The following is a 10,056-nucleotide window of genomic DNA, read 5'->3' as shown; positions in this document are numbered from 1 at the left end:
TAAAAGACTGAGCTGCAGTTTACTGACTGGTTTTGTATCTCCCGTCCTCTGTGACCTTCACCCCCACCCCATGAGGTAAGCAGGCCACTGACGATGATGACCCTTAGCTGGTGAGAGTCTAATGTCTGAGAGACTAAATTACTTGCTTAGGGCTGTACTGTTGAGTAGCAGAGCTGGGATTCAGACCCACATCATGTGCTACCAAATCCTCCGCCCCCTTCAGCAACACCAAGCCTGCTCGGCACAGCCAGTGTGCCTCATTACAACGTTTGCAGCTCCCATTCATTTTGTCAAAAGACAAAGGTAGAAATGCAAACATTTAACTTTATCTCTCCTACTAGCCGAAATGTCTAAGCGTTGCTAATATTGAATCCCAGGACATCGTGGGTTATAGATAAGAGCCCATAAAAGGAGTCGGACAGGAACTGGGCAGACGGCCAACATTTGCAGAGGGAGATCGGCTCAGTAGGGCTTCATTACTTTGTTAAACATGAATTCTCCAAGCATGAAGCACACTCATTTTCATATGTAAATATAAAACTACGTGTAAAAGTCAACTAAAAATAATCTGTGGATTTTTTTTACCATAATTGTGTATTTGCGATATTACAAATAATTGAGAGTTGATATTCAAAGAAAAGCATGTAGGTAGAAAACAACAATATGTAAAACCCACCCTCCAGTCCTCTGTGTGCTGGTGAAATGGGCAGGGACTTTTAGCAGAAATCTTAAGCAAATTATAGCAAATATGAGTTGGTTTTTAGTACCTGTGCCAGCCAAGCTGACTATTGAACAAAGGATTCTTCTGGGTCATTTTTCACCTGTCGAGATTCCCGGGGAGGTGTCTCTCTCTTGCTCCTCCTCTTTCAAATGCCAGCTGGTTCAGTCACTAGCACGTTCATTTACCTTCCTGCCTTGAGACAGTGCAGCAGGTTTAACGAAATTGCCGGTAAGACCATCTTAAATCACTGGTACCTCCACCTCCACCCCTTGCAGCACCTCCAGCGGGAGCAGGTTGTGACGGGCTTTCAGAGCAATAAGTGCACTTTGCTACTGTTGCTCTGAACCCTCTGGCAGACACCAGTCAGGGAAGTCAAGGACAAGGAACCAGAGGGTGAGAACACCCGGAACACTGGCCACCCTGTCACCCGACACTGCCTGCAGCCTGGGAGGCCAAAAATCGTATACAAGGGGGAACTTGTCTAAATGCGAGATGGGCTCTGGTTGGCAGAGGAAGGCCGCCTGATCCCTATCTATCTTTCCAGATGCTGATGTCAAAGACAAGTTCAGCAGATGTGCTCTCACTGACATGATGCCATTCTCTGATCTCAAAACAAGGAACAAAATCCCTCTGAATTCTCACCAGATGTGCCTGTGAACCTGTACAGCTGATGGGTGAGTACTATCTTCCTGGACAGTCAAGCAGCATCCTAGGACATGCTTTAAAAACACAAGGCAGGGCTTCCCTGGTGGCGCAGTGGTTGAGAGTCCGCCTGCCGATGCAGGGGACACGGGTTCGTGCCCCGGTCCGGGAGGATCCCACGTGCCGTGGAGCGGCTGGGCCCGTGAGCCATGGCCGCTGAGCCTGCGTGTCCGGAGCCTGTGCTCTGCAACGCGAGAGGCCACAACAGTGAGAGGCCCGTGTACTGCCAAAAAAAAAACAACAACAAAAACACAAGGCAGTGAGAACCGCTGTGAAAAGGTGAGAGAAAGACAAGAAGCAGTGATCTGACAACAGGAGAGCATCCCTTGTCTGAAAAACGTGAACTGTGGCATCCTCCCTCTCGCCAGGGCTTTCCGTCTCTCTGGATTGGTGCAGTGGACGAGGATGTTGTGCAGAGACCTCTCCTGAGCCCCAACCTGGCCCCAAACTATATCCTTTCCACTCTCCTCTTTTATTTTATTTATAATTCCTCTGAAATCAGCTTTATTATTCAAGGGATAGTTAGCCTGTATGGGATCCTAAAACAGCATGGCTTAGCCAGCGCTTCACAACCTCTTTCGCGTCGGCACACTCAGAACAAATGACAGCAGTTGGAAAGCACAGCAAGGGAAATGGATGAGGCTGGTCAAGGGTCCCTGGGCCACCCCTGGGAAGCAGTATCTGAGCACACATCACTTGGAAGCACTGACTTAGATCAGGGAGCTCAAGCCACAGGTACTTGATTCTTTCAGGACAGGAAAACATGCAAGACTCACTTTTATGATATTATCAGGGCGCCAGAATGTAGATTCTGGGGTCCAGTACTTCCATCCTAGAGCTACTGAATCCAAATTCAAGTAGTCGGGAGATCTGGGGATTTGAATTTATGCAGGCTCCTCGTATCATCTCCATATGCCAGTTAAGCCTGCAAACCTCTGTGTTTGGTGTCTCCATTCTCATCTCCCTTACTTCTCTCCTGTATCCACTTCCTGGCTGGGGTGTTTCCTCTGGGGAGCTGGCACCTACACGTTAAGATAGTAGAAGACAGAAGAAAGAAACAAGACTCAGCAGAATTAAACGCAGAACTTGGGCGCTCAGAGGCTGTCGGTACGTTTGAGCTGGACCAGGAAGGACCCCTCACTTTATACACAAGACCCGAGAGCCCTGAAGATCAGAACTCCCCCAGCTCTTATTAACCAACAGCTTCACCAGAGGTATAAAGAAAGAAATGACGCAGCCCTGGCATGGCGACGTGGGAAGGAGAGAGAGGGGTAAAACTACTTCCTCCCACTCAGCTGGTGTATGGGAAGAAGAGGCCAGGAGAACAGCTGCTTGCTGGCAATCTAAAGGGAACGGCAGAAAGCGGTTTGGTTCCTTCCTTTGGACTGTGCATTGGCTTTATCACCTAATAGTCAGATGTGTTTACAGGCAAATGGGCTCTCAGACGTCCCTGACCTTTCAGATGTTAGAGACACAGCCAAGGGCGCCACCGTTAATCTAAGGAAGCAATTCTAAGCACTTTGCTAACTCTCTGGCTATTCATATCCTTTATAAAAGGCGGGGGTTGGACACCCTGATAAGTAAGATCTAGCACGTAAGTGCACAGATAATGATTAAAAACAGGGACCTGCCGCCCCAGGTTAGCTGGGCGAGGGGGCAGGGGAAAGGCGCCCTCACACTGACAGCAAGAGGAGGAGGAGAAAGCAGAAAAGGGGGTCAGTCGTGTGCTCTGGGCAGAGACCACATTCGTGTGAAGGGAGGGATCAGGTGGGCGTAGAGTTACTGCAGAGCTGCACCTCGGCCACCCCGCAAAGGCGAAAATACAGCAGCCCCTCCTGCAAGCGTGGTGCTGCAGCTGGGGAGCTGGGCCCAGAGCACCCCTGTCTGCAGCGATGCAGTTCTATGCCGACGGCTGCAGCCCGGCCTGCTCACACCTGCTGTTCACCGTCAACACCCGTGCAGCTGCGCACGGTGCCCAGTGCTCTCCGGAGCCCCGTGAGTGTGTGTGCCCAACGGCTAAGCTAGCAGGGGGCTTTGAATGCGTAGGTGATGTGGCTGCTGAAATCTCTCTCCTCGGGATGGACACGACCACACGCTGCCTGCACTGTCTCTTCTGTCACCACACCTCTGGGTTTGCCCTCAGCACCTCGGCTGCCGTTTCTGTCAGGTTTAACCCAGCCCCACCCAGGACTGCACAGGATAACTGCCTTCCCCCAATGTTCCCATCAAGGAAGACACCACGATAGCGATTCCTTCCTATAGAGAATTATCTTTGCATTTAAGGGCTGCCCGATCTGCTGTGTTTTGGGGACTTCCAATGTGCCAAGGTCAGGAACTCCTCTGATGTTGTGACTTATACAGTGTATACTAGCGAGTGTGCTCTAGCGCTATGATTGCCATAAAACAGTCCCTCTGTGGATGACGCTACCTCTCATGTGAGCCCTCGCCCAAATGGAAAACGTACCTAGGAAAGACAGTTTGACTTTCCAGGCATTTAAGCAATAGTTAAATTGATATTGTATTTCATTGTTAAAATTGAAAATGAAGTTTTCATTTTCAGTGCACTCCGAAGTTATTCACTAATGGTATGCTGCAGTTTTTAAGCAGAGGTGATATATTAAATCACTTTATGAGTGATTTTTTTAAACACAGACGTTGACTAAAATACTGTACAGTAAGTCCCCTACCTACGAACCTTCAAGTTGTGAACTTTCAAAGATGCGGCCGTGGGTTCCATCAACATCAGGCGTGAGTGAAATTAAACCTCGTCCTCCGTCTGCTATTGCTGAGGGTCCCTCAGCTCTACCATCTCCCACCTCCTCTCCCTCCTCCAGTCAGTAACTCTTCCTGCCTGTTCACTCGATGCCAGCCCGTGTGCCAGCTGTTGTGCTGTACTACTGTACTTTTCAAGGTACTGTACTGTAAGATTAAAAAATGGTTTTTTTTGTTTTTTATGTATTATTTGCGTGAAAAGTATTATAAACCTATTACAGTACAGTACCATATAGCCGATTGTGTTAGCTGGCCTCCTAGGCTAACTTTGTTGGACGTACGAACAAATTGGACACACTCGCTCTCAGAACGGAACTCATGCATAGGTAGGGGACTTACTGTAAATCGTTTGGCTGTAGAATTCTTGACTACGCCTGGCTTAGGAATCGTTAATATGCAATTTTTCAGACATTGGAAGTTTTTAAATGTTTTGTACCTGCTGCGCCCCAGAGTTAGGGACTCTGCATTGCCCTCCTACTCTGGGTTTACACTAGAACTTTGGAATGTGTCAAATGAAACCAAAGTTTGGCATTGCTTTTCTTCAAAACATTCTGCTGTGCAGAATAAACTCTTACAGGAACAAGCATATTAATTAGGTAATAATTTCACTAGACAAGCAAATAGAAGTTCTAATCTAAGTAATGTCTCCTTATACCTCCCTTTTATGACATAAACACAGTGGCGATTTTGAATGCACTTACCAAGGATGTTCTCTGTGGTTTAGGTGAAAGCCATTCAGCTGCTTCAGGCAGGGAGAGCGGTAAGTAACAGCTGTGTCTGTGCTGGTGTCACGGGTGTAATGCCTGGGTCACAGGGGTGAGAATTGATTCCGCGGGCCTCGTGCTTCATGGGATGCTTCTGTCTCCTGGTCCCCACCCCTTCCCTGGGCCACCTTTGTTAAGTATTATTTGGCTCAAGCCTGATTCACAGTGGTCCTCCTGGTGTGTATGGACTTGCTCAGTAACATGAGACAACATTTTCTTCTCTCCTTGCCAGGTGCACGGCACTGCTTTGGACTTCCTAGGATGTAGGAGAAAAGAAATCTTTTAAAATATAAAATAATCAATTCTTTGGAAAACTGAGTTGAGCTGCGTTCTTGTTGAATGTTGTTATGTTGACTACTAAAATACCAAGATTTTTTTTTTGCATTTGGTTAATTAAAAATCTGCAAATTTACTTCTCTTTTCCTAGCTTTACTGAGGTAAAATTGACATGTAAAACTGTAAGATAGTTAAAGTGTACCAATTCGATAATTTGATATACATAGATATTGTGAAAGGATTCCCCCATTAATTAACACCCATCACCTCACATATTTACTCCCCCCCTTTTTATTTTTGGTGAGAACATCTAAGTTCTACTCTCTTAGCAAATTTCAATCACACAGTACAGTGTTATCAACTGTGGTCACCACATTAATATATTATGTCCTCAGACTTTATTCATCTTATAACTGAAAGATTTTACTCTTTACAAACCTCTCCCTATTTCCCCCAACCTCAGCCCCTGGCATCCACTTTTCAACTCTCTGCTTCTATAATTTGACTATTTTTTTTGTTTAGAGTCCACAAATAAGTGATGCCACTCTGTCTTTCTCTGTCTGGCTTATTTCACTAGCATAATGCCCTCCAGTTTCACCCATGTTGCTGCAAATGATAGGATTTCCTTCCCCTTTAAAGGCTGAATATTATTCCATTGTGTGTGTGTGTGTGTATATATATATATATATATATATACACACACACACACACACATTTTCTTGATCCATTCATCCATCGGTTGACAGACATTTGGTTGTTTCCATACCTTGGCTATTTAATGCTGCAATGAAAATGGGGGTATAGCTATCTCTTCAAGATAATGGTTTCATTTCCTTTAGATACCCAGAAGTGGGATTGCTGGATCATACGGTAGTTCTATGTTTAATTTTTTGAGGCACCTCCATACTGTTTTCCGTATTGGCTGCACCAGTTTACATTCCCAGCAACAGTGTAGGAAGGGTCCCTTTCCTCCACATCTTCATCAGCAAGTCTACTTCTTTAAAAAGTTTTCATTGGAGTGTAGTTGATTTACAATGTTGTGTTAGTTTCAAGTGTACAGCAAAGTGAATCAGTTATACATACACATATATCCACTCTTTTTTAGATTCTTTAGATTCTTTCCCATATAGGTCATTCCAGAGTACTGAGTAGAGTTGTCTGTGCTACACAGTAGGTCCTTATTACTTATCTATTTCTTGTTCATTGTTAAATTCACTGTAAATGAAGGCTTTTACAATTAAAATGAGATTTGTTTCCATCTAAAGAAAGAGGCAAGAGCGCCTGCAAAACTAAACATGGGCACTTCTGGGGAAGATGGCGGAAGAGTAAGACGCGGAAATCACCTACCTCCCCACAGATACACCAGAAATACAGCTACATGTGAAACAACTCCTACAGAACACCTACTGAACGCTGGCAGAAGACCTCAAACCTCCCAAAAGGCAAGAAACTCCCCACGTACCTGGGTAAGGCAAAGCGGAGAGATTCCCACACAGAGGATCGGTGCCGACCAGCACTCACCAGCCCGAGAGGCTTGTCTGCTCGCCCGCCGGGGCGGGCGGGGCTGGGAGCTGAGGCTCGGACTTCAGTCAGAGCGCAGGGAGAGGAATGGGGCTGGCGGCGTGAACACAGCCTGAAGGGGTTAGCATGCCACAGCTAGCCGGGAAGGAGTCTGGGGAAAAGTCTGGAGCTGCCGAAGAGGCAACAGACTTTTTCTTCCCTCCCTCTTGGTTTCCTGGTGCGTGAGGAGAGGGGATTAAGAGCGCTGCTTAAAGGAGCTCCAGAGACGGGCGCGAGCCGCGGTTAAAAGCACGGACCCAAGAGACGGGTGTGGGACTCTGGGGCTGCTGCTGCTGCCAAGAGGCCTGTGTGCAAGCACAGGTCATTATCCACACCTACCTTCCAGGGAGGCTGTGCAGCCCGCCACTGCCGGGGTCCCGGGATCCAGGTACAGCTTCCCCCGGAGAGCGCACAGCACGCCTCGGGCTGGTGCAGTGGTCACGCCGGCCTCTGCCGCTGCAGGCTTGCCCCACCTCCGTGCCCCTCCCTCCCGCCGGGTGTGAGTGAGCCAGAGTCCCCGAAGCGGCTGCTGCTTTAAGCCTGTCCTGTCTGAGCGAAGAACAGATGCCCTCCAGCAACCGACACGGAGAGGCGGGGCCGAGTCCAAAGCTGAGACCGTGGAGCTGTGCGAACAAAGAAGAGAAAGGGAAACCTCTCCCAGCAGCCTCAGGAGCAGCGGATTAAAGCTCCACAATCAACTTGATGTACCTGCATCTGTGGAATACATGAATAGACAACAAATCATCCCAAATTGAGGAGCCAGGAGTCAGTGCTGTGCCTCTGAGGTGGGAGGGCCAGCTTCAGGACACTGGTCCACAAGAGACCTCCCAGCTCCACATAATATCAGACAGCAAAAATCTCCCAGAGATCTCCATCTCAACACCAGCACCCAGCTTCACTAAACGACCAGCAAGCTACAGTGCTGGACACCCTATGCCAAACAATTAGCAACACAGGAACACCACGCCACCCATTAGCAGAAAGGCTGCCTAAAATCATAAAAAGTCCACAGACACCCCAAAACACACCACTAGACGTGGACCTGCCCACCAGAAAGATAAGATCCAGCCTCATCCACCAGAACACAGGCACCAGTCCCCTCCAACAGGAAGCCTACACAATCCACTGAACCAACCTTAGCCACTGGGGACAGACACCAAAAACAACAGGAACTACGAATCTGCAGCCTGCAAAAAAGAGACCCCAAACAGTAAGATAAGCAAAATGAGAAGACAGAAAAACACACAGCACGTGAAGGAGCAAGATAAAAACCCACCAGACCTAACAAATGAAGAGGAAATAGGCAGTCTACCTGAAAAAGAATTCAGAATAATGATAGTAATGATCCAAAATCTTGGAAATAGAATAGACAAAATTCAAGAAACAGTTAACAAGGACCTAGAAGAACTAAAGATGAATCAAGCAACGATTAAAAACACAAAAATGAAATGAAAAATACTCTAGATGGGATCAATAGCAGAATAACTGAGGTAGAAGAACGGATAAGTGACCTGGAAGATAAAATAGTGGAAATAACTACTGCAGAGCAGAATAAAGAAAAAAGAATGAAAAGCCTCAGAGACCTCTGGGACAACATTAAATGCACCAACATTCGAATTATAGGGGTTCCAGAATAAGAAGAGAAAACGAAAGGGACTGAGAAATATTTGAAGAGATTATAGTTGAAAACTTCCCTAATATGGGAAAGGAAATAGTCAAGTCCAGGAGGCACAGAGAGTCCCATATAGGATAAATCCAAGGAGAAATATGCCAAGACACATATTAATCAAACTGTCAAAAATTAAATACAAAGAAAACATATTAAAAGCAGCAAGGGAAAAACAACAAATAACACACAAGGGAATCCCCATAAGGTTAACAGCTGATCTTTCAGCAGAAACTCTGCAAGCCAGAAGGGACTGGCAGGATATATTTAAAGTGATGAAGGAGAAAAACCTGCAACCAAGATTACTCTACCCAGCAAGGATCTCATTCAGATTTGATGGAGAAATTAAAACCTTTACAGACAAGCAAAAGCTGAGAGAGTTCAGCACCACCAAACCAGCTTTACAACAAATGCTAAAGGAACTTCTCTAGGCAAGAAACACAACAGAAGGAAAAGACCTACAATAACGAACCCAAAACAATTAATAAAATGGGAATAGGAACATACATATCAATAATTACCTTAAATGTAAATGGACTAAAAGCTCCCACCAAAAGACACAGATTGGCTGAATGGATACAAAAACAAGACCCATATATATGCTGTCTACAAGAGACCCACTTCAGACCTAGAGACACATACAGACTGAAAGGGGATGGAAAAATATATATTCCATGCAAATGGAAATCAAAAGAAAGCTGGAGTAGCAATTTTCATATCAGACAAAATAGACTTTAAAATAAAGACTACTAGAAGAGACAAAGGACACTACATAATGATCAAGGGATCAATCCAAGAAGAAGATACAACAATTGTAAATATTTATGCACCCAACATAGGAGCACCTCAATACATAAGGCAAATACTAACAGCCACAAAAGGGGAAATCGACAGTAACACACTCATAGTAGGGGACTTTAACACCCCACTTTCACCAATGGACAGATCATCCAAAATGAAAATAAATAAGGAAACACAAGCTTTAAATGATACATTAAACAAGATGGACTTAATTGATATTTATAGGACATTCCATCCAAAAACAACAGAATACACATTTTTCTCAAGTGCTCATGGAACATCCTCCAGGATAGATCATATCTTGGGTCACAAATCAAGCCTTGGTAAATTTAAGAAAATTGAAATCATATCAAGTATCTTTTCCGACCACAAGGCTATAAGACTAGATAACAATTACAGGAAAAGATCTGTAAAAAATACAAACACATGGGCCTCCCTGGTGGCGCAGTGGTTAAGAGTCCGCCTGCCGATGCAGGGGATACGGGTTCGTGCCCCGGTCTGGGAGGATCCCATATGCCGCGGAGCGGCTGGGCCAGTGAGCCATGGCCGCTGGGCCTGCGCATCTGGAGCCTGTGCTCCGCAACGGAAGAGGCCACAACAGTGAGAGGCCCACATACCGCAAAAAGAAAAAAAAAAAAAATACAAACACATGGAGGCTAAACAATACACTACTTAATAACGAAGTGATCACTGAAGAAATCAAAGAGGAAATTAAAAAATACCTAGAAACAAATCACAATAGAGACACGAAGACCCAAAACCTATGGGATGCAGCAAAAGCAGTTCTAAGAGGG

The 10,056-nt window shown here is 45.8% G+C and overlaps 1 long non-coding RNA gene across 1 annotated transcript in view; it reads right to left on the bottom strand.

Annotated features, from left to right (window-relative positions):
* Window positions 1-1,955: 1,955 nt before the first annotated feature.
* Window positions 1,956-10,056, bottom strand: part of LOC132501009 (uncharacterized) — a 57,225-nt gene continuing 49,124 nt past the window's right edge. Inside the window, exons 3-4 of the long non-coding RNA XR_009534111.1 lie at window positions 4,897-5,215; window positions 1,956-2,445 (exon numbers count right to left, since the gene is read on the bottom strand). This is a non-coding gene — a long non-coding RNA (uncharacterized LOC132501009). The remainder of the gene's footprint in view (window positions 2,446-4,896; window positions 5,216-10,056) is intronic.

Source organism: Mesoplodon densirostris, chromosome 13 (genome assembly GCF_025265405.1).
Source record: "Mesoplodon densirostris isolate mMesDen1 chromosome 13, mMesDen1 primary haplotype, whole genome shotgun sequence".
Classification (NCBI taxonomy): Eukaryota; Metazoa; Chordata; class Mammalia; order Artiodactyla; family Ziphiidae; genus Mesoplodon; species Mesoplodon densirostris.
This window is presented reverse-complemented; position numbering and strand designations above follow the sequence as displayed.